Below are 26207 nucleotides of genomic sequence, written 5' to 3'. Positions count from 1 at the left end.
CTTGAGCTCAGGAGTTGGACACCAACCTGGACAACATAGGGAGACCTCCTCTCTACTGAAAAATTTTAAAAATTAGCTAGGCATAGTGGTACATGGCTATAGCCCCAGCTATTTGGGAGGCTGAATTAGGGAAATTACTTAAGCCTGGGAGATCAAGACTGCAAATGAGCCATGATCATACCACTGTACTCCAGCCTGGGAGACAAAGCAAGACCTTGTCTCAAAAATAATATTGATATTAACAATTAGGTGTATAATTCAATGGTTCTTAGTATATTCAGTTATGCAACCATCACCACAATTGATTTTAGAACATATTCATCACTCAAAAAGAAATCTTGTAACCATTAACAGTTATTCTGTATTTCTCCACTAACCACCAACCCACATTTGCCTATTTGGGACATTTCATATAGATGGAATCATGTCATATGTGATCTTTTATGACTGCCTTCTTTCCCTTAGCATAACGTTTCAAGGTTCATTTATATTTTACCATGCATCATTACGTCACTCCTTGTTATATGCAAATATTATTCCATTGTACAAATACAACATTTTATTTATCCACTCATCAATTGATAGGCATTTAGATTGTTTCCACTCTTTGATTATTATGTATACTGATGCTATAAAAATTCATTTACAAGTTTTTGTGTAAACATGTTTTCATTTCTCTTGGGTATATACTTAGAAGTAGATTTGCTAGGTCATATGGTAATTCTGTGTTTACTCATTTTTGTGGCAACCCTACGTTTACCAGATTGTTTTCCAAAGTGGCTGCACCATTTTACAGCCCACTAGCAGTGTATGAGGGTTTCAGTTTCTCTATCCCTTTAACAACACTTGGCCAGACACAGTGGCTCATACCTGTAATCCCAGCACTTTGGGAGGCTGAGGCTTGTGGATCTCTTGAGCACAGGAGTTTGAGACCAGCCTGGGCAACATGGCAAAACCACATCTCTACTAATAGTACAAAAAATTAGCCAGGTGTGGTGGTAACTGGTAGTCCCAGTTACCTGGGAGGCTGAGGTGGGAGGATCACCTGAGCACAAGAGGTTGAGTTGTGATTGCACCACTACACTCTAGTGTCATTCTGGATGACAGAATGAGACCCTGTCTCAAAAAAGAAAACAAAAACAAAAAACCACCGCCACCATCACCAACAAAAACATTTATTATCTGTCTATTTGATTACAGCATATTAATGAGTATGAAGTGCTATCCTATCATCCTGAGATTTATTTGTTTTTTTTTTCCCTGATGGCTAACGGTGTCGAACATCTTTTCATGTGTTTATTGGCCACTTATATATCATCTTTTGAGAAGCGTTAATTCGAATACCTGGCCCATTTTGTATTTGGATTATTTTATTATTGAGTTGTAAGACTTCTTTATATATACTAGATACAAGTTCCTTATAAGATGTATGAGTTGCAAATATTTTCTCCCATTTCGTAGATCATCTCTTTACTTTTTTGATGGTGTCCTTTGAAGCACTACCATGGTGAAATCCACAATTTTCTAATTTTTCTTTTGTCACTTGTGTTTTTAGTGTTATATCTAGAAAGGTTTTGCCTAACCCAAGGTCACAAAGGTTTATACCCTACATTTCATTCTAAGCATTTTATTTTTTTGGCTCTTACATTTAGGACTCTGATCCATTTTGAGTTAATTTTTGTGTATGGTTTGAGGAAGAGGTTCATCTTTATTCTTTTGCATCAGCATACCCAGTTGTCATATTTGAGAATGATGCTCATTTGATCAAATAGGACCATGTTCTTCTAAGTAACTAAGGTCGTACACTTCATGAAACCAATGCTTGCAATGTCCACTTGGGTAATTTGGCCTGGTATCTGGCTGACAGGTTTCCCTGCCTTCCAGGTAGGTACAGAAGGTCACTTTCTGGCAGGTCCAAAAATCTTAGCATCTTTTGGGGACCTGAAGAAGAAAGCAATTTGTCTCATTTATGGGAACTGCAAGAACATCGTGTGATGAGTTCTTACCTTGGTTTCTTAGTCACAGGTTAGTAGATAATGAGAGTTTTGTTTTGTTTTTTGTTTTTTCTTGAGACAGAGTCTTGCTCTATCACCCAAGCTGGAGTGCAATGGTGAGATCTCGGCTCACTGCAACCTCCGACTCCCAGGTTCGAGCAATTCTCCTGCCTCAGCTTCCCGAGTAGCTGAGACTACAGGCGCCTGCCACCACACTCAGATAATTTTTGTATTTTTAATAGAGACAGAGGGGTTTCACCATGTTGGCCAGGCTGGTCTCGAACTCTTGACTTTGTGATCTGCCCACCTCAGACTCCCAAAGTGTAGGGATTACAGGTGTGAGCCACCATGCCCAGCTCAATAATGAGAGATTTTAAAAGTCCATTCTGAGATTACTTATAAAAACTTCCAGGGAAGCAAATTTAAGGTTTCGATGGTAAAGGAATAGTCTTGCTTCACATGTGTATATAATCAGGACAGATATGTTGAGAGAGGAGGAAGGGAGAAACCAGTTAGGCAGCAGTTAGGGTGGGTCCCCAGTTGAATTCTCTCAAACAAAGGAACAGCCTGAAAAATCAAGCAGCAGGCACAGATAAGAGAACTTGCACAGCTGGGTGCGGGTGGGAGGGTGGGGGGTGGGCGAGTGGGATTCTGGTGGGGAGGCTTGCCTAAGACATGCCCGCAACTGCCCAGATAAGAAAGGCTACATAGTTGACTTGTCCAGACATTCCCACAGTGGAAAATTTCATCCCCTGACACATGCACAGTGAGGGGAACAAAGCCATATGGAGTAATTCAAGCTAAGGATCCGCATGCGCACTAGGAGGATGCAATGGGGCTACCAGAAATTTGTGGCTTATGCAAATGAAATGCCCAGCCCTCACTGATTTCTTATGAAAGCTTTTGTATTCAACTGTGAAAACAGCAATCATCTTTCAGGCCCCTCTGCAAAGACGAGCTTTCTTCTTTGCTTATTAAACTTTTGCTCCAACCTCACCCTTGGTGTCTGCTCTCCTTGATTTTCTTGGTCATGACACAAAGAACTTCGGGTGATACCTTGGGCAATGAGAAGCTACTACATTGTTGTGCATTGGCGAGACTGTAACAATGTGAATCTTACTTTGTGATCAAGAGAAATCTTTTGAGATTATTTTTTATTGAAAGAGGAGAGACTATACAAAGAAAATTTGTGTTTCAATAGAAAACTATGCATTATGTACATACAACATGCCTTGTATTACCTAATCTAGCCTTTTTAATTTTTCTTAGGGACAGGGTCTTGCTCTGTTGCCCAGACGGAAGCATCATGATCATCACTCACTGCAGCTCGAACTCTTGGGCTCAAGTGATCCTCCTGTCTCACCTCCTCTAGGACTACAGGGATGTGCCACTATGCCCAGCTAAGTGTTTATTTGTTATTGTTTTGTTGTTTTTGTTTTTGTAGATTTGGGGCCTTTCTATGTTGCCCAGACTGGTCACTAACTCCTGGCCTAAGCCTCCCAAAATGCTGAGATTACAATTGTGAGCCAGTGTACCCAGCCAGTCAGATTCTAGCATTTGTAATCGCTGAGCTATTTTACAAGTCTTTGTAAACTGACAGACTACGCATTCTGTCTTGTCTGATAGGATTTCAATGAACTTGTCACTCTCTCAGGAAAAAAATGCTTTTGTCTCCATTTGTAATTCTATTCCTTTATTCCATATAAATTTATACTTTTTGACTTTTCCTTTGACCCAGTATAACATTTGCCTGCTTCCCTCATCAAATAAGTAAACTCTTTCACACATGTTCTTATTTTATCTGTATGAGAGCCATGATTTTACTTTTATTTCAAAAACTATCTTTTAACAATACATTACAAAGTGGGATAGAAATGAAATCAGATAAGAGAGAAAAGATCCATGAAAATGCACAGATTTAAGAGGTACTTCATTTGGACTATGCATCAACAGTGAAACAAAGTCTCAGAGAAGTTGATTTGCCCAAAGTTACAGCCAGGAAATGGGTGAGACGAGGGTGAACGGCAAACAATAATTAATGGAAAAGAAATTTAAATGACACAAAACATATGAATAAGTCCTCAATCCCATAATGGTCTCAAATCCTTTTTTAAAAATCTATATTTTTTTATCCAAGAGATTGATAAAGAATTAGAAGTGTGGTACTATTCAGTGCAGGTAAGTAGGTAGCAGGAATAGGTACATTTCTGCTTTGTGAATAAGTGAGCAGGATAAACTCTTTAGGAGGCTGTTTAATGACATTTAAATACAGGTATGCTTTAAACCAGCATTTCTACTTTTAGATGTTTAATCAGTGAAATGTTTTCCTTGTCTGGGAAAGTATTTTTTTCTTTGTTTATGAAGGATAATTTAGCTGGGTATAGAATTCTTGGGTAGCAATTTTTTCATTTAGCACTTTGAATATATCATCCCACTCTCTGTCAGCCTGTAATGTTTCTGCTGAGAAGTCCGTTGTTAGCCTGATGTGGATTCTCTTATATGTGACTTGGTACTGTTCTCTTCATATTTTAAAATTCTCTCTTTGTCTTTGACTTTTAACAGTTTGACTACAATATAACAGGAAAAAGCCCTTTTGGATTGTATCTATTTGGGGATCTTTGAGCTTCCTGTATTTGAACGTCTAAATCTCTGCTAGACTTGGGAAGTTTTCAGCTAATATTTTATTAAATAGGCATTTCTATGGCATTAACTTCTCATCTTCTGGGACACTCAAAATTTGGATATTTTGTCACTTATGATGTCCCATATATCATGTAGCCTTTACTTATTCTCCTTTATTCTTTTTTTTTCTTTTTTTGTCTGATTGGATTATTTCAAAAGAACTTTCTACAAGTTCCTTCTGCTTGATCTAGTCTATCATTGGAGCTCTTAATTATATTTTAAATTTTATTTATTGAATTATTCAGTTCCAGGATTTGTTTAGTTCTTTTCTTTATAATATCTATCTCTTTGGTGAATTTTTCTTTCATATAGTGAATTATTCTTCTGATTTCTTTGTATTGTTCATCTCCATTCTTTTGTATCTCACTGAGTTTCTTTTTTTTTTATATATATTTTTTTAAAGATGGGGTTTCACCATATTGGTCACGCTGGTCTTGAACTCCTGACCTCAGGTGATCTGCCCGCCTCAGCCTCCCAAAGTGCTGGGATTATAGGCTTATAATCCTTTTCCTTTTCTAGTTGATTCGGCAGGTGAGTTGCTGCACACTCCTTAGTGGATTCTGACTTCCATGGCCACCATCCTGCTCCAGCAGAGTTTCTTTAATGTTATTTTTAATTCTTTCCCAGGCATTTAATAAATTTCTTATTTTTTGAATTCTGTTGTTGGAAAATTATTATGTTCCTTTATATGTTTTATATTTCCTTGTGTTTTCATGTTTCCTATTTCTTTTTTTTTTTTTTTTTTTTTTAGATGAAGTCTCACTCTTGTTCCCCAGGCTGGAGTCTAGTGGTGTGATCTCAGCTCACTGCTACCTCTGCCTCCTGGTTTCAAGCAGTTCTCCTTCCTCAGCCTCCCCAGTAGCTGGGATTACAGGCACCTGCCACCACACTGGCTAATTTTTTTTCCATTTTTAATAGAGATGGGGTTTTGCCATGTTGGCCAGGCTGGTCTCTAACTCCTGACCTTGGGTGATCCACTCGCCAAAGCACTGAGATTACAGATGTGAGCCATGTACCCGGCCTCCTATTTCCTTTCATTGACATTTGTACATCAGGTATAGCAGTCTCTTCTATTTTTGGATTGGCTTTAGCATGGGAAAGACTTTCTCCTGTAGGTGAATTTATAGTGTTGGTTGGGTAGAGCACTTTAGCTTTGATTCTGGGTATGTGCAGTAGTATAGTCTCATATGATTTCTTCAACTATAAACTCAGTCAGTGGTGTTTGTGACTTTCTCAGTAGCTTGGGCTCTGGTTGTTAATGGAAGCTGTGGTGAGGTTTCTTTGGGGACAGGAGAACCCTCAGGCTTCCAGGTGGTACTTGCTGGCCTGGTTTCCTTTTTCATTTCTTTCTTTCTTTGTCTTTTTTTCTTTTTTTTGTTTATGATGGTCTAAGCGGGCCATTCCCTAGGTCCCCAGGTGGCGCATGCAGGTGTGTGCTGGTAGTGGTGGTGATGGATGGCTGAGTGGGCCCCTCTTCAGGACCCTATAAGGAATGCCCAGATGCCCATGGTGATAAATGAGACAGGGAGATCGCCAGGCCTCCAGACAGCATGCTTGGGTGCTGGTAGCTGGTTTTCTAGTTAATGGCTGTTGTTAGGCCCCTTGCTTGTGTGCTTGTATGCCTGGGGCAACTGATGGGGTGGTGTGGTTCCAGGCCCCCAGGTGGTATGCTTGGGCAAAGAGGGGCCAAGTCAGATAAGGATGGGTTTGTTCTCAGGTGCCTTGTTGGGGCACATAAGCATAGGCTTTGGTGGGCGAGGCAGGGCAGGTCCCCAGACCTCTAAAAAGTATAATAGGGTGTCAGGAGTGGTAAGTGTTCTGGGGCCATTATTAGGCCCCCTGCTGGTTTGTGTCTTCACCTGGGTGACTGACAGCTGACAGGATGGGGTAACCACTTGGTCCCCAGGTGGAAAGTTTGGGAACTGGGGGATTGTGGTTCCAGTTTGGGTGGACATATCCTTAGGCTCCCCAGTGTTGCATATGGCCACAGGCCATGGTGAGCAGTGTGGGTCAATCTCCAATCCTTGGGTTGTGTGTTTAGGTAGGGATAGCAGCAGTGGCAGTGGGCAGTAAAAACCTGTCCTGAAGGCATATGCAAGTGTGCAGTAGCCCCTGCATATGGGGGGTGGGGGTGAGGGTGCTATTTGTGGTAACCATCCCAGGAAGGTGGGTTTCAGACTCTGGACAGTATGTACTTTGGCTCCCAGTAACAGCAGTGGCTGCAGCAGCAGGCAAGGATCACCTGGATTCAAGGCATGTGCAAGTGCATGGCCGTCCTGCTGCTGGGGAGAGGGTTAGGGTTGGTCTCTGTGACCACAGCTCAAGGTAGATGGATTTCAGACACTCGGGAGTAAACACTTTGCTCTCTTTGTCACAGGGGCAGCGTCCCTGGTGTGCTGCACCTCCCTCTCCCCAGTGTACAGGACACTGTATGGGCTAGATTGCTGGGGACCCTGCTGTTCTGCTGGGTCCAACTGGAATCTCACCTCTGTAGCCCTTCTGGTGGATGTGGGGAAATGTCACCGGGACTTCAGGGAGGTGGAGATGCAGGAGCTGTGGGGCGCTGGGACAGGATGTAGTCTGGTGGAAGCTCTCAAAATGGTGTCATGCTGCAGCTGCCTGGGAGTTGGGGGCAGGGGTGGTGTGAGATCCACTATGAGCTCCCTATCTGGCACAAAACTGTCTCATGGACTCTAGGGAGCTCCCCATGCCAGTCTCAGGGGCTGCAGGGCTTGAGGAACTCCCCCATGGCTAGTATTACAGGAATCTGTGGTAAGAATGGGGACGATTGGGGATCTGGCACTTCCCCTTTCCTTGCCTGAGGAGCCTCTCTCAGCTCCCAACTGATCCTGGCTGGGCTGGCTGCTTCACCTCTGGCTCCTCAGTGCCTCAGGTGCTTCCTGTCACTTTGTGAAAATCTGGCATTCTCTCTTAGATGTTCTGTTCAAAGTGTGATTATCTACCTATTATTTTGTTGTTTTGTGAAGGAGCTGAGTGTCTTGTGCTAAGGAAGGAGACCCGTAAGCATCTTGGACCACCTCCCCCTTGATTTCCACATTGCATTTCAATAGGAGAAGTAAAAGTTGGCAGGCCTGGCACCACATTTAATCGCCTTCCCATAGATCGCAGGCATGGTATGGAGAAATATTTCCAGAAGGCATTGTTTTTACTTCAACACAATCAAACCCCCACCTAAGTCACTGTACCCCACCATACTCCATGGCCCAAGACCCTTTCACTTGTAAATTTTAGAGTTGTAAGCCTAAGACACTTTCACATGTAATTTCTAGAGTTGTGAACCTTTAAAAGGGCAGAGACTTTCTCTGTGAGCTCAAGGTTGGCTATTGGGCAGCTATGCCACTTTGCTCCCAGCCGAATAAATCACCCCTTCCTTCCCACTTCCGCGTTCAAGAGGCCTATTTCCCAGCCTTTTCCTGCTTCATTTCCTCTAGTCAGACGTCTCAAAATATCGATACTCAGGCTTCTTTTTTTTTTTTTTCTTAGAGACAGAATCTTGCTATGTTGCCCAGGCAAGTTGGTCTTGAACTTCTGGGTTCAAGCAATCCACCCACCTCGGCCTCCCACAGTGCTGGGATCAAAGGCATGAGCCACCACACCTGGCCCAAACTTCTCGAGAGTAGTAGTGCTTAGCTTTTGTCATCTGTGGTCTAATTATGCTCCAATAGCTTGGGATTGAACTCTGACATGAGAAACAGTAAGTGGAAGCTACTGAGAGACCAAAAGGATTGGAATAGTTTACAGAGGAATATAGGAGACTCCATTTCCCAGGAAGTTCTCAACAAATGTTTCTCCACCAGGAGTAAACATAGGCAGGGATACCCTTGAAACAAGAACACCAAGAGGTGGCACTTTTATGACTCTAATTTTTGAGAAAATTTATTTTTTTCCCTTTTGTGGTTTGTTATATCATCGAAATAGTTAAATGAAACTTGTGATTTGGTATTTGTTTACCACCTTCCCTTTCAGAGAAACTAATTTCTGAATAATTTCTCTTGTACATGCATTTTAAAGGTGTGTAATTAACTGGTAACAGGTTGTTAGGTAGCTGATGAGGTGTGAACTAGCCACTAATTTGTTTTCTTTATTTACAACTTTCCTTGCTCTTGAAGATGACAGCATGATGTTTTTCATTCCCTGCTTACTTCACCAGATTAAAAAGTGATTTGTGAAGCCATTTTTAATTCCTCAAATTCCATTAAAAAGGAATATCCAAGGGAATCTTAATGAAGACATAATAGACACTAAAATGCGATCACACAATAGCACTTCTAATGTGGTCCTATTTCAGCTATAACGCTAAGTATTCACCTGCAGTTGACTTAACTCGGCCCTAACACGGATCTACAACTCCTGAAATGAAATAACCTCTATGCAGTTGGCAATTACTTTATTGTAAATGTTTGCAGCTGACATATTTTATTGCTTTAGAATTTAACATATACCCCAAAAGAATAATTTGTTACAAAATTATTATTGTATTATCAGTAAAATAGTTTGGTTTCTCCTTCAAATTGCCTTTTCTCCTACTTAATTACATATATATATATATATATGTATTAGTTTAAGAAATTAAAATGGAAACATAATGAAATGACAATCATTAAGAACACCATACTAGAAAACTGAAAATGCCCCGGAAACAGAAATGGCTAAATGTAGAATTCATGTGTAAACGAAAGGAGTAATTTGAAACTAGGGGGCATATTGAGTTACTGGATAAGTTTGATAAAACAGATGAAAATAAAAGCTCTGTTCTTGAATTTTTAAAACTATAATCAAAAGTAAGCTACAGGATATGTAAAAAGTATATCATGCAGAACTCCCTTTTACCTTTGGATAGACAGTTAACCAACATGCAACAAAGCACAGATGTTACATACGTGTCACATTTCCTTTCTACCTGTCAGAGCCTACATTAGTACGTCCATCTAGAACATGGTGGCCTCCAGGATACCATTTTCAAATATAGATATATCTGAGAGCATCAATGCTAGAAGTTGCTATTGTGATTACTTTTGTATGATAATCATAACCAATGCTTACTGAGTTTTTGATTTATGGCAGGTGCTGTTTTAAGTGCTTTATAGTATTAACTCCTTTAATCTTCATAACAGTCCTATAAATCCCATTAGGACTCTAAGAATCCTATTAGCATTCTTATTTTATAGACAAGGGAACTGAGGTCCAGGTTTACAGTTAAAAGTAACTTGGTGCCGGGCACAGTGGCTCAAGCCTGTAATCCCAGCACTTTGGGAGGCCGAGGCGGGTGGAGCACGAGGTCAAGAGATCGAGACCATCCTGGTCAACATGGTGAAACCCCGTCTCTACTAAAAATACAAAACATTAGCTGGGCATGGTGGCGCATGCCTGTAATCCCAGCTACTCAGGAGGTTGAGGCAGGAGAATTGCCTGAACCCAGGAGGCGGAGGTTGCAGTGAGCCGAGATCGCGCCATTGCACTCCAGCCTGGGTAACAAGAGTGAAACTCCGTCTCAAAAAAAAAAAAAGTAACTTGCTTAATTAAGGTTACATAGTGTTGGATAATTTTTTTTTCCTTTTTTTTTTTAAAGGCTAGTCAAGTGAAGCAGTCGGAGTGGAGAACGAACAAAGAAACCTATAACTGGTTGTGATCAATTAGTTGTAGACACCACTGCACTCGGACCAGCCGATGTTGGAGAAATTAAAAACAAAATATCTTCCCAATCTCTCAGCAAAGCTAGAAGAGAAAGGAAACAGTTTTGTTATTGAATAAACTCTAAACCGGAATGTGATGACCATCACAGGCAATATGCTAAGAGATTGCAAAGACAGAAAGAAATCTTCACCTTTTTTAAAAATTATTATTTTTAAAAAGATGGGGTCTCACCATGACGGCCAGGCTGGTCTTGAACTCCTGACCTCAGGGGATCCACCCAACTCGGCCTGCCAAAGTGCTAGGATTACAGCTATAAGCCACCGTGCCCGGCCTTTTAACCTTTTTCATAGCCAAGCAGATACCAGATACAACGCATTACATATATGTTTTCTTTTCTCTTTCTCTCTCTCTTTTTTTATTTTTTTATATGAAGTCTCGCTCTGTTGCCCAAGCTGGAGTGTAGTGGCACGATCTCAGCTCACTGCAACCTCCATCTCCTGGATTAAAGCGATTCTCCTGCCTCAGCCTCCCCGATAGCTGGGACCACATGCACGCGCCACCACACCCTGCCAATTTTTGTATTTTAAGTGGAGACAGGGTGTCACCCTGTTGGCCAGGCTGGTCTCTTAACTCCTGACCTCAAGTGATCCACCCACCTCAGCCTCCCAAAGTGCTAGGATTACAGGCGTGAGCCAACGTGCCCAGCCACTTTAAAGCTCTTTTAAGAATCCTATGCTATGCCATCTCTGTAAGCTACCTACTTGGAAGCCATTGAACAGAGGCAATATATTGAGGAAATTAATATAGTCACTCAACAATTACTTAATGAGCACCTACTATGTACTAGGCATTTTACTAGGTATTAGGGATATAATCTGAATAAAACAGACAACAGTTTTGCCCTCATGGAACTTAGGGTCTAGGTAGAGAGACTCATATTAAACAGATCTTCGAGGTTATCAAACACAGTTATGAAAACTGAGAAGAATGAAAAGTATAAGGAGTTTTGAGAGCATATTAAAGAGAGAATATCGACTAGTCCAGGTGGTCTTGAGGGCTATTTAAATTGAAAATAGGAGTTCTGATGAACGGAAAAGGAAGGTAACAAAAAGATAACTTGAGGTATAAAGGAACATAAAAAATCTAAGGTCCCCCAAACTTCTTATTGCAAAAGAGATGGTTAAACCTCAAGGCTGAGTTAGGCAACACCCACTTCCAAATGAACAGCTGTTACTAACATGCTCAGCCAGATCCCCATGAAAAGATAAAAGGCCTCAAGCATCTACGAAGGGCTGTCCCCCCACCACATCATTCACAAGTAAGTTCTTTGCTGGTCCCGTATTAGCAACGACATGCCAATTGTAACTTAAGGTCTTCCCAGAATTAAAGTATGTTCAGTTCCACACTGATAGTGTAGTACACGTTTATCTTCCCAGGTGCAGCACAAAGACAAGACGCACTTCTCCACAGAGCCGGAGATGTCTGCATAATTGACTCTTCCTTTACTCCCCTCTTCTCTTCTAACATTCGCCTTATCTTATGTAAAATGTAGATTTACCAGGCACTAACCAAATTCTCCCAGGAATGTAACCATTCGCCTTACCTCCTACCTGTCCCTCTTCCTACATTCCTCCTCAGCTTTAAGGAAATGTATAAATGCGAAGCCTCCTGAGAACCTCTTTGGAAAAACAGCCACAAATGTGTCTGTGGCTTGTGTTTTTCCCAGACGTGCCTAAACCTGGTTTAATAAACCCTGATGATTGAGATCTGTGCCTTACTTCACTTGTCCAAGCTTTGGGATATTAGATTGGGAAGAATAGGATTAAAAAGTAGGAATGAAAAAAAAAAACGTAGGAATGCCACATTTTGAACACTTATTCTGCCAGAGGGAAATAAACATTTGATAGCACATACAGGTGTGGAAAGAGAAAGATCCTTTTCCTCCCCATCATAAAGCATCATGGCTGATACCCCAGTTTGGGTGCTCAGAAACAGATACCCCAAAATACGACAACCCCCATCTCAAAAAAAAAACAAAAAAAACAAGGTTGGGTACCATTGATTAATATCTTAAATTCATACTCATCATTTTTCTAGTTTATACCTTTAATGTTTTATTTTTTTATTTACACAAGTAGTTCATAGATACGCAATTTACAAGTTGCTACAGATTGAATGTTTGTGCCCCCCCATTCAACCCCCAAGGTGGTGGTATTAAGAGGTGGGGCATTTGGGAGGTGATTAGGTCATGAGGGTGGAGCCCTCATGAATAAGATCAGTGTCCCCATAAAAGAGGCCCAGGAGAATCCTTCACTCCTTCCACCACGTGAGGACACAGTGAGAAGACATCCATCTTTGAAACAGGAAGCATGTACTTCGCAGACATCGAATCTACTGATGTGTTGATTTTGGATTACCCAGGCTCCAGAACAGTGAAAAATAAATTTCTGTTGTTTATAAGACTCAGTGCCCTTATAAAAACTCCCCACAGGGACAAAGATGATAGTGCTTTTTATTTATTTGGTAGAGAGAGGGTCTCGCTATGTTGCCTAAGCTTAGCATTTGGAGAGGCTGAGGTGGGAGGATCTGAGTTCAAGAGATCCTCCCGCCTCGGCCTCCTCAAATGCTAAGATTATAAGCATGCGCCAGCACACCTAGCCAATAGTAATATATTTTATCTTACTTGTTTTCCCCACTCCATTCAGGAACTTCTCTGTGATTCCAGGTGTTCAAGTATTTCATCACAGCTTTGTCTTAAATCCAGATGTTCTTCAGTAAATGAAAAAACGAGCAGTACCACCAACAAGCTGAGATTACTCTTCTTCCAATGAGCAATAAATCAGAACTGGGCTGGACTTTCAGTGCTCCTTTTAATTTTATTTTGTTTAAATGCTATTGGGAGCAATCCCACGAATGCAGCAAGACCCCAAGGCTTGAAGGGCAGGAGTGGAAAAATTAGCTTCGAGGAAATGGGGAAGGCAGGCAGTGAGCTAATTTGCATTGAAATTCTAAAAGTTGGTTGTCGCAGGGGACAAGAGCCTGGAGAGAAAGAGAATGTAAGGGATGTGAGCCAAATAATAATTTCTCTCAAACCCAGCAAAAATTTGACTGAGATTTATGAGAGTTTAAAGCCCTCCCTCTATGCTTACTCATGTCTTTTTATATAGTTTTTCTTTTTGGTTTATGTCCCCCTTCCCCCTTGAATCTCAGCTAAATTTAGACTTTCTTTAGGATTAAAACAAGCTTAGTAAAAGTTCTTGGGGCAGGATTTTTGGAGTGAGAGTTTAAAGGATTAATTTGCCTGTCACGTGACATCTATACAGAAGAGGATCATGAAATGTAATCATGGGTTTGCTTTCATTATTGTCAAACCAGGAAGACCACTTGACTGACCGTTATATCATACTTGCTAAACTATAATTTTCAAAATGGGACATTTATGACTCTTGCCAAATATAAAATATATGGACATGTCAAGCATTTTCTTTTTTTTCTTAACTCATTAATTAGAACTATTAAGATATTAAAAACAGTTCAGGCCAGGCACAGTGGTTTATGCCTGTAATACCAGCACTCTGGGAGGCCGAGATGGACAGATCACTTGAAGTCAGAGGATCGAGACCAGCCTGGCCAACATGATAAAACCCCATACCCCATCTCTACTAAAAATACAAAAATTAGCTGAGTGGGGTGGTGTGTGCCTATAGTCCCAGCTACTCAGGTGCTGAGGCAGGAGAATCTCCTGAGCCTGGGAGACGGAAGTTGCAGTGAGTCAAGATCACGCCACTGCACTACAACCAGGGCGATGGAGTGAGACTCTGTCTAAAAGAAAAGCAAACAAACAAAAATTCAAATAAGAATTTGAAGAACAGGTATATGTGAATGTAGGATACCAAAAATGCGGAAATGAACTTGTTAATAGGTGCACACTGGTTAATATTTACAGGTCTTAAAATGTCATGTTTGGGGATTATCTCTTCTAAAAAATAGAAATTAATTGTAACTACCAGATGAAAAATTTATTTGCATTTTATGGAAAAAAATCTTTTTTTTTTTTTTTTTTGAGATGGGAGTCTCACTCTGTCGCCCAGGTTGGGGTATAGTGGCATAATGTCAGCTCACTGCAACCTCTGCTTCCCAGGTTCAAGTGATTCTCTTGCCTCAGCCTCCTGAGTAGCTGGGACTGCAGGTGCATGCCCCGACACCTGGCTAATTTTTTGTATTTTTAGTAGAGATGGGGTTTCACCATGTTAGGCAGGATGGTCTCAATCTCCTGACCTCGTGATCCACCTGCCTCAGCCTCCCAAAATGCTGGGATTACAGGCATGAACCCCTATGCCCGTCTGAAAAAATCTTTTTTATTACTATGGACAAGACACATTTGCATTTTCGCCAGTTTTTTTCAACTTAACTATTTTCCCTACAGGTTGTGAAACAGTCTAGTCCATCGAAGATGATTTAAGATGCAATACTTTATATGTGTAATGGAAACCAAAAACATTTTACCCCAAAATAGACTTCTCTGACATATTTTAAGATGGCTATTCAGAGGCACTGTAGACAGCATAAACTGAAATCCTAAACCTCCCAAACTGACTGAGTGGACCCCCTCTTGGCCAAGGGAACCCCAGAGAAACTGAAAAGCTGAGTTCCTGGTCATGATGGGATTGAGAGTGTTACAGGTAGTTAGGCCTGACTGGGGCAGGAGAGGGCTCTGCCCTGTACCTACTAGAAATGTCCGATGGTTCGGCGGTGATCACATTGCCTCTCTAAAATAGTGATAAATAGGCAGCTAGGGCCACGTAGAGGCCATCTCCTGATGGTCCACACCTGTCAATATTAAAGTGGTAATTAAAGACAGACCCCAGGGAGAAGAAACTTGCTGGGCATGCACATTAAGAATCAAAAACGGCAGCCGGGCTTGGTGGCTCACGCCTGTAATCCTAGCACTTTGGGAGGCTGAGGTGGGTGGATCACCTGAGGTCAGGAGTTCAAGACCAGCCTGGCCATCATGGTGAAACCCCATCTTAAAAAAAAAAAAAGGAATCAAAAACGGCAAAGTATGATCTTCGGGGTACACTTGACTGGAGAAAGGAAGAAAGCCTCAGATGGGCACGCATACGACTTCCTAAACACTGCGCATGCTCGCTTCCCACGGGTAAGGCGGACTCTGCACAGACTGGCAGCCGACCCTAAGGGAAGAATGACGGGGAAGAGCCGAGCCTATGAAAGTCTTAGGATCACGGTTAAACAGGGCACTGGACCTTCTCTCTCTACACTTCATGCACCGTCTTGGATCTCTTCCAAGTGAACTTTCTTTCCTGTTCTAAGGCCTTTTAAATAAACTTCTACTCCTGCTCTGAAACTTGCCTTGGTCTCTTTTCCTGCGTTACGTCCCTCAGTTGAATTCTTTCTTCTGAGGAGGCAAGAATTGAAGTTGCTGCAGCTGCGGACGGATTCACTGCTGGTAACTGGGATCTCTCCCGCCACTAACAAGAGGTCAGGCAAACTCTCCCTTTGGAGTTCAGAAACAGCTACTCAGCATTAATGTTAAATATAGAGCTCATAAGACTAACAAAATGGACTTTTAAGAATATCTTAAAATATTCCTTTCTGTTGACTCCAACTTTTTAGATAGAACTTTACTCCTTTAACCAATTTCAAGTTAAAGAATCTCTGAACCCACCTGTGACCTGTAAACACCCCCTTCAAGATAACACCACCTCTTTGGGCCAAACCAATATCTAACCATTATGTATGGATTGATAACTTTGCCTGTGACTTCTGCTTCCCTAAAATGTGTAAACAATTGTGACCTCACTGCCTCCGGACTGCTCACTCAAGGCTTCTTGGGTTTATGTTTTTCCTCAGACCATGGTCATTTTTATTGGCCCAGAATAAACCTCTTTAAAATATTTTACAGAGGTAAATATTTACAGACTTTGGTTTTTCTGTTAACACCTGAAAAGCTGCCTTTTGTAGAGGAGACTTGTATCTGTGGAGAAAATTTACATTGGTGAAACAGCCAGGCTTTCTCTGAGGCTCCACTCCCTTTTCAGGATCTACCAACTATTCTTTCTGAAGGCAGCTCCAAAATTACCTGAGATATTCATCTGTCATATGCAGATGAAATATCTCAGGTAATTTTTTACCTTTGCTTGACATGCTTTTCCTCTTTTCATTTCCCCATAACCTGTGACACCACCTTCCACAGAGCCCAGAAAAACTTGGTCACAGGCGCTTGGTCTTTGGGCTAATTCATTTTCCCTCAAAATCATTTACTTCTATATTCATGCCCCCACATCTCCCTTCTTCACAATGAAGAAGATATTTAAACATCAAACATCTGTCCCTCCTCTGAATTTTTTTTTTTTTTGAGACAGAGTCTCATTCTGACACCCAGGCTGGAGTGCAGTGTTGCGATCTTGGCTCACTGTAACCTCCACTTCCCGTTTCAAGCGATTCTCCTGTCTTAGCCTCCCGAGTAGCTGGGATTACAGCACATGCCACCACGCCCAGCTAATTTTTGTATTTGGTGGGGCGGGGGGATGTTCACTACAAATGTTGGCCAGGCTGGTCTCAAACTCCTGACCTCAGGTAATCCACCCACCTCCACCTCCCAGAGTGCTGAGATTACTGGTGTAAGCCACCATGCCTGGCCCAAATTTGTATTTTCTATGACTTCTATGCATACCTGTGCACATGGTAAATCTGTTATGTTTTTCTACCCTGAATCTGTATTTTGTGACAGAGATGTAGGGACCAAGGGAAAACTTCCCCTTTGGTCTCGGAAGGTACATTGAAAAATTAACTGACAAAAACCAGATTAATAGGAGAAAAGACATACACGTGTTTTCACATGCATGGGGGAACAATCACAGAGTGATTACCCCATCACACAACGGGGTACGGATGGTTACACACACTTTTCCTTAGGGGAAGTGACATAGTGAAGTGTGGATAATTTTAGGGGGACAGTAAATAATTTTTAGGGGAACTCAATTAACTTGAAGGACATACAATGGTCTGAGACGAAGTCTGTTGGGTTTGCAGAACAGACAATGGCTTGTGACAAAAGTCTATCCAAGAGTGTTAACAAACTTTGGTGTTTCAATTAATGTTGCCCAGGCTGGTCTCAAACTCCTGGCCTCAAATAATCCTCCTCTTCAGCTTCTCAAGGTACTAAAATTATAGGCACCAACGCACCTGGCCAGTGACCAACTTTAACAGTTAGTATTTGAACTTTGGTAGTTAGTATTAGACTGTCAAATATCTTAAATTGATTTTTCTCCAAAATCTGAACTTGATATCATCTCTATTGTTTAAAATCCTTCAAATAGCTTCTCATAGTATTTCGGATAAATAATACAACATTTTAACCGAGTCAGCCTATTTTTCTAGCTTTAATTTGCAACCATTGCTCTTGTTCACAATTGAAGAGTGGAAAGATGGTGAGGTGGAAGGCAAAGATATGTCTTTTTTTTTTTTTTTGAGACGGAGTTTCACTCATGTTACCAAGGCTGGGGTGCAATGGCGCGATCTCGGCTCACCGCAACCTCCGCCTCCTGGGTTCAGGCAATTCTCTCGCCTCAGCCTCCTGAGTAGCTGGGATTACAGGCAAGCACCACCATGCCCAGCTAATTTTTTGTATTTTTAGTAGAGACGGGGTTTCACCATGTTGACCAGGATGGTCTCGATCTCTTGACCTCATGATCCACCCGCCTCGGCCTCCCAAAGTGCTGGGATTACAGGCTTGAGCCACCGCGCCCGGCCTTAAGATATGTCAATAGTAGGTTGCGTCACTTCAGTGTTCCCTCGTTCTCCTCCTGAGAGAGCATCTAAAACAGGTAAGTATCAGTATACCTACTGAAACTCTCCAAATTCTATCTCTACTCCTTTCAGGAAAGAGACATTCTCTACACACACATCAGCTCTATGTTCTGGAGCTTCTTGTTATGTGGGATAATTTTAGGGGGAAAACTGAGTCACACTTTTCCAGTTTTTTTTTTTTTTTTTTTTTTTTTCTCTTTGGGGAAGCCTAGTCCATTGTGTGAGTCTATAGTTAATGGGTAAATTCAAATATCCAGATTTATGTCAGGAGTAGCCATATGCCTTATATTAAATGGAAAAAGTGCCTCGAAATGTTACCATGCTCAAGCTGTCTTAATTCCTAACATTGTAATCAATCTTATTTTATTTATTTATTTTTTGAGACGGAGTTTCACTCTTGTTGCCCAAGCTGGAGTGCAATGGTGCAATCTCAGCTCATGGCAACCTCTGCTTCCTGGGTTCAAGAGATTCTCCTGCCTCAGCCTCCTGAGTAGCTGGGATTACAGGCATTCGTCACCACGCCTGGTTAACTATTTGTATTTTTAGTAGAGATAGGGTTTCTCCACGTTGGTCAGGCTGGTCTTGAACCCCCGACCTCAAGTGATCCACCTGCCTCGGCCTCCCAAAGTGCTGGGATTACAGGTGTGAACCACCACATCAGCCTGAAATCAATCTTATTTTTAAAAGGTAATCCTGTTTTAAATAAAATGGATTTCCCTTTGGACACACTTCAGTGTAAATTCATTGATTCATTAGCAAGCCCCAGTTACTTTCCTAAGATCACACAACTTTGTTTCTGCTTCCACCTTGTTCCCACACACAGGCAATCACCACAACTCCCATTGTACTCACTCATTTTCAATGGAAGCCAGGAGTGGAAGCCAGACACCTTTCCCCCACCACTCCCACGGAGACATACCATATGGGGGTGTGTGTGACGTAGGTGATTCAAAAAACTGCTTTGCCTCCACTCTGATATGCTTTGCCAGAAAATGGCTCCCACTTTTATACATTTCTATTTATGTGAATAAAACCTGAGAGGGGGCACATGGAATTGGGGGATCTGTGGATTGGGAGTTGGTGAGAAGAGGGGGAAAGGGCTTTAACACAGGGTGTTGCTTAAAGACATTAACCTTTGACAGGACATCAAAATAAGAGAGGTTGATGGACACTGGAACCTGGGAAAGGAGGGGCACTTAGGGCAGTGCGTGCAGAGAGAAGGCTTGCAGAACATCCAAGATTCACTCAGTCCACTTCACATTTTAAATAAGAGCCTGTGTTATTCACTCCCAGGGGTGTTCCTAGCCTGAAGAGAGCAGTTCTGTGAACACAGATGAAGGGAGGCAGGAGAATCGCTTGAACCTGGGAGGCGGAGGTTGCAGTGAGCCAAGATTGCACCATTGCACTCCAGCCTGGGCAACAAGAACAAAACTCTGTCTCAAACAAACAAACAAACAAACAACAACAAAAACAGAATCTCTGAGTCTTAGCCATTTTCTCATTATTATGTACTTACAATACTATTTTTTTCTTATCAATAATCTTTCTAGAGACTTTTGCAATTTATTCTTTTAACAACGCTTTATATTTTTGTGGCTCCCTATACATGTCCTTTGATATACTTCTTACAAAGTCTGTTCTGGCTTACTAAGGTATGGCTAAGGACAAGAGCCCCAATTTCACTTTAGAACATTGTGATGAACTTGTTGAGAGCATTTACAGTGCATTCAAAATCTGCAAAAAGGCCAGGCACAGCAGCTCATGCCTGTAATCCGAGCACTTTTGGAGGTGAAGGCAGAAGGATCGCATGAGGCCAGGAGTTTGAGACCAGCCTGAGCAACATAGTAAGACCCTGTCTATAAAAAAAAAAAAAAAAAAGAAAGAAAGAAAGAAGGAAGGAAGGAAAGAAAGAATCTGCAAAATATTTTACCAACACACCCACCAGCTTTTTTTCAAATGCAAGAGAAGAAAGAAAAATAAAAGATGAAGGCATTATAAACATGATGGTGTGCAGCATTGCTATCATTTCTCAGGCTGCTCAATACTAACCTCAATTCATCTTCTCCCAGGAAGCAATGTTTGTAAATTGCATCAGAATGGTTCTGGACTATCAGAAATGCTGGCCGGCCTGGACTCCTGGAAGCAGTTAGGGAAGCTCTCATTTGTAATGTCATGTTGGTTTCTTATTCTTTAATATATCAGCCAAGGGGGAAAACGCCCAGATATTTGTGCTCACAGCAGTACATGATCACATCTCTTCTTGCATGAGGAATTTTAAGAGGGAAAGATTTCTTTAAGTGGTTGATTATATGAAAAGTATATGTCTGTCATCAAGAGCTCATAACTGAGTGTTTGGTTAACTTTCTGCTGCAGATGTTTTTAAGGGTTCTACTCCATATTCTTCCAGTTGCGCAGTTACAAATTTTACTGGCAACAACACAGTGCAAAACACATTAAGAATATTTTAGTGATTAGAGAGCAAGTTTAAATTCTATTTGTGCATTTTGGAAATGCTAGAAAAAATAATTATTCATTCTCTGCAAGACTATTTCATACTCTGTCAAGAATGTTCAAGAATAAAAGAACACAGTTTCCTTTTGTTTCTAAATAATCAAATAATTGCTGTTCACTTATTTTCTTGTCTAATGTAAAAATATACCAACTGGGCTAAAAAATGTCAGTGCAAAAGGCTTTTATATCTATCATTTTTATATTTTCCTAAACCTTTTCATATCAAATTAACACATATCCTAGGAGATAAATTTTGCTTGATAATATAAGAAATTTTCTCTATTATTCAGATTACTTAGTTTATTGCTATCTTTGCTTTATTTATTGGCAGATGGCTAAAATTTGAGGAACGTTTAAGAATTTAAAACACCTGTAGATGAGATGCAATTAAATGTATCCTCTCTAGTATTGCATTTACTCCCTTAGGCTAAGATAATCCAATTTTGTAGATCACCTTTTCAAATAGACTCCACAGGACCCTAGAACATGAGTTAGTGACATTTCAGGGAGTTAACAGGAACATTGAGTAACACTGTTAGGAGTGTAAAAATCAATCAAGAAATCAGTCACTTCAAGATGTCAGGTTCAAAAGATACGTAAGTTTAGCCAAAGCCTACCTCGGTAGACTGCTTTCTTTTGAGAAGCAGATGATTCTTTTCCAAGAAAAGTTGACATGGTGTATTAAATTGCTTTATTTAATTTAATTTAATTTTTATTTAAAGTAGATCTCCTCAGTTAAGGCTCCTTTGAGTAACACTCTAAAAATGAAAAGAAAGTTTTGTATCAGACACTATTCTTATTAAAGAGAGTGATATAAATATTATTTTCCAAAATTCTAGGGTTGCTGGAATGGGGTGGAGATAAGGCGTAGGATATGGTGGTAGTTTTCACTTACAACTAACCAGGCTGGGCTTGGTGATTCTGTTGGGCAATTTTGTTTTATGTGTTTTCATAGATCAGAACTAAACATTTTAGGAGGAGGAGGAAGAGGAGCAGATAGGAAAATATCAATAGTCAGGCCCAGCCACCTCGCTCAACATACAAACTAATTAGAGTAGTCAACTTCTTCAATCCCATGCTCTCTTTCAAAAAGCATTAAAATCTTCTCCATCCACTCCCATGAAAATATTTTGTCACCTGAGGAAGCTTCCACTTCTCTCAGTGAGAATCTCCTAAATGAAGAAGGTAAATTTTTTCAATCCCTTCCAGACAAGAAGATGTTATTGGGCTTTCGTTTCTTTTTCCTTTTTTTTGAGACATGGTCTCACTCTGTTGTGCAGGATGGAGTGCAGTGGTGCAATCTTGGCTCACTGCAGCCTTGACCTCCTAGGCTCAAGTGATCCTCCCACCTCAGCCTCCCAAGTAGCTGGGACTATAGGCACATGCCATCATGCCTGGCTGAGTTTTGTAATTTTTTTTTTTTTTTGTAGAGACAAGTTTTCAACACGTTGCCCAGGCTTTTATTTTCTATAGTTTACATTTCAAACATGATAGGGTTTGCAGCGGCATAATCAGATTCACATTGTAAAAAGTCCTCTGGAGACTGGGTGGAGTTGAAATAATCTAGGTCACAGATGACAAGAACCTGGTGATCTCCAGCAGTTATGGGGCTATGCCAAGAGATGAGAGGACTCCTAACAGACAAACCCACAGGTCCTTGCCATTGATTGGATGGTGAAGGGAGGTGGGGGAAATAATTTATGACATTGCCAAAACTGGGGAAATGGATCTCTGTTATTGTCATTCTTTGCAGTAGGAATTAATGAAAGGGGAACAGATCTTTCCAAAATATCTTTTAGATGTTCTCCACCATATCAGAGCCAACACTCTTACACACAAAAAAATTATCACCTTCTAGACTAATCTGAAAATTTGTAGCTAATATAACCTACTTATATACATAGTTTAAAAACTTTAATACAATAACTCAATAGTAAGATAAAGTATAAATAAAAGGATAGCAATTGAGGACAAAATATAATAATACATAAATGTTCAGGCATGACTCCATAAAAGCATAATGAAGAAGTCACTAGTGTGTGCCTATACGTGAAGTCATTGTTAGTGTCCCAACCACAGGTGCAAACCAACACACCACTGTAATACATGTCACAAAATCTTGGAAAAGACCTGTGTCAGTACATTAAAGAAATACCTGAGACTGGGAAATTTATAAAGAGAAGAGGTTTATTTTGGCTAGCAGTTCTGCAGCCTTTACAGGAAGCATGGTGCTGGCATCTCCTGGTGAGGGCCTCTGGAAGCTTCCACTCATGGTAGAAAGCAAAGGGAAGCTGGCATGTCACATGTTGACAGAGGGAAGAAGAGAGAGAAGAGGGAAGTCCTAGACTTTTTTAAAGAACCACATTTTACATGAATTAACTGAGTGGGAATTCACTTAACACCCAGGGAATGGTACTAAGCCGTTGATGAGTGATTTACCCCTATGATCCAATACCTCCTACCAGGTCCCACCTCCAACATTGAGGATGAAATTTCAATGTGAGATTTGGAGGGGACAAACATCCAAACCATATCAAGAGCGCATCTTGGTTGCAGTATTGGAGAAAGCTTCATAACACTTGACATTTCGGCTTGGCTTTTCAAGAAGGAATATAGTTTTGAAAGACAGAACTAGAGGAAGGAGAAAAGGGTATTCTCAATGCAGAGAACAGTATAGACAGGGAAGAGGCAAAAGAAAATGCAGGGTGTTCTTTGGCTTTCTCTTTGGCTACAGCAGAGGCTCTGTGGAATTTGTGTACGAAGCTGGAGAGGCGTGTTCCCGCTAGTATAGGGAGGGCCTTGAAAATGTACCAGTGAGTTTAGGCTCTAATAATCCCAGGTGACCTCTTGCTTTGGTAAGTTGTTTGCATTCATTGTTACTATAAATAATTATATTTTCCCATAAATATTGAACTCATCATCTTTAATATTTCCCTGCCCAAATTATCTCAAATTCTAAAGTGATGACATACAAATTAATGAGATTTTATTGTCTAAATTGATAATTGTCTAAATTGATAATGCTGCATTAAAGAGAGTTTGAATGTAATGAGTACATATAAAAATAGATTTCATATAAAGTCAGGCTCGAAAGGATCAAATAAAGTATTTGGTGCTTTTTCTTCTGGATAATAATCTGCGAAGAGGACATTTATGATCTCTGCTGGTAGTGATGTAGGCAGGACAGTAAAAAGCAGGTAGATGTTAGTGCCAGACTGAGAGAAGAGAATAAATTCCACTGGACAACTTCCTAAGAGAAGGTGCACGCTAACTTTCTATCGTTTAAATCACAGAAGTTTTCTTTTTAAAGTATAAAGATGTATTATATAATAATATTTAACAATCCTAAGAGGTTTGTTGATTATCCTTGCTGAAAGACAATAGAGATAAGTTTCACTCAAGCAATATTTTTCTGAGAAAAATGTGCCTCTCTATCTCTCCCTCTCATTTTGTTTTATTTTAGCCTGAAGTGTCCCATTAGGTTTTCAAAGCCTAATATCTACCTTCTCTTCATAATATCTACCTTCTCTTCAACTGTCCATTTGGCTAAGAATTCAGCCCACAGGAATCAGGAATGGGACATTCAACACTACTTCACGCATTTTAAATCTTATAAATAATTGAGATACAGTTGATGGTTACTAGGCTGCAGTTGAATTCCATTTCATCCTATCCCATTATAACGTAATTTAGGTTTGCTTAGCTGTTGTTTTTTCTTTGCTTCTTTTTAATCCTACAGGGAAAAGTTTTTGATGATTAAACTGCTGTATTTAACAGTACCTATTCTCAGGCAAGGACTATGAGGTATTTCATACCATTTCTTTTCATGTCTTCAAATAAAAGAATGTGTGGAATTCCCATGCTATTCACACCACTGACAAAGTTAAGGAGAATGAAAATGAGCAGGTCCTGAAAGTTGCTTGCTTTGGTCCCAAAGTGACTCTTCTAGACACCCAGAGGAAAGGGTGCTAAACTAAGTTACATCCGTTTCTCAGGTGGAAATCAACAAAAGGTGAATTAAGAGTCAACACCGAAACATCATTGCATCTTGTTCTTTAGCCCAGGAACTCCAGAAGGATACCATCTTCAGATGGCAACTCTGATTTGTGGTTAAGTGTCTAAAGCAGGCCTCAGCAATCTTCAGCAAGCAAACTACAGACTAAAGTCTTTGGAGCACATCCAGCCAGTCACCTGTTTTATTGGAACATAGCCATGGTCATTCATTCCTTATTGTCTATGGCTGTTCTTCCCCTATAACAGCAGAGTTGGGTCGTTGCAACAAAGCTTGTGTGGTTTTCAAAGCCTGAAATATTTACTATCTGACCTTTCATAGTGAGTGTTTGCTGACCACTGGTCTAAAATATCATGTTAGAAAGCCTGTCAAGGCCCCAACTAGTCTCAGAAAAATGCTATGATTGATTTTTCTTCTGTCTGCCATGTTCATGGAGGAGGAGGGCATGTATTTATCAGCCCTGCTTTTTCCCCTTCCCAAAGTAAGAGCAGCATGATGGGACATAGAGATGTAAAAGCATAGATTCAGCACCAAAACTAGGAATGGGTGGACACTGAATTGTATTTCAAAAGAGCTAGTGGTAGCTATTTGGGAGGCTGAAGGAGGATCACATGAGCCCAGGAGTTTGAGTCTGCAGTGAACCACAATCATGCTATTGCACTCTAGCCTAGGTGACAGAAAGAGTCCCTGTCTCAAAAAAAAAAAAAAAAAAAAAAAAACAATAAAAGAGTTGGTGGCAAGGACGCAGGAAGTGATGGTGATGTCAGGGAAAAGAGATGAATTGTCAGAGAATAATTGAAAACGTGTAAGCAAACCTATCATTACAAATATAAGGGCATTAAGTTTAGTTTTCTGTTCTATGGATTGAATTATATTTATTGGGAATATAGAAAAACTTGGAAGAAAACACTCTATGACTTTATTAAAGGGAAGGAAAGAAGGCGCAGTGATAGGAAATAACTCACTTTACCTTGAAAAAGTGTGGCTCTTTCTCTGCATCATCTTTCACATCCGTACACATATAGTCACGCATGCAATCCTCCTCATTACACAAAGCAGTGGGTATCCTGGGAATAATGACACTCATTTGCATTGAGATATTGGAGTCAGAACTAGCATATATCTAGTTATCTAGTATATATCTAGTTATCTAGTTATTTGTTTGAATCGAGCTTAAATACAGTACTTGTGAATGGGAAAAAGGATTATTTTAATGACTCTGTAGATTCTACGGGCATATTCCTATACCTCATAAAGTCAGAATAGAACTAAGAAAAGACAATCTAAAAGTGTCTTAAAATTTTTAGAATATGGTATTAGGGATGCTGGTTAGTTGAAATGCAAAAATCTCAACTTATGGGAAGATACAAATGATCCGTCGATTAGAAAATTAACAAAATATGAGCAGTTGGGAAGTCAGCAACATGCCATGAGGAAGAAGCCAGCTAAGTAAATTTAATTTCTTTCTTTGGCACACTGACAAAAAGGAAGCAGACTTCAGTAAGGCTTTTGAACCATTTCAC

Source organism: Sapajus apella, unplaced genomic scaffold (genome assembly GCF_009761245.1).
Source record: "Sapajus apella isolate SASKATOON/1434 unplaced genomic scaffold, GSC_monkey_1.0 scaffold7, whole genome shotgun sequence".
NCBI classification, from domain to species: Eukaryota; Metazoa; Chordata; class Mammalia; order Primates; family Cebidae; genus Sapajus; species Sapajus apella.
Note: the sequence above shows the minus strand (reverse complement) of the source record.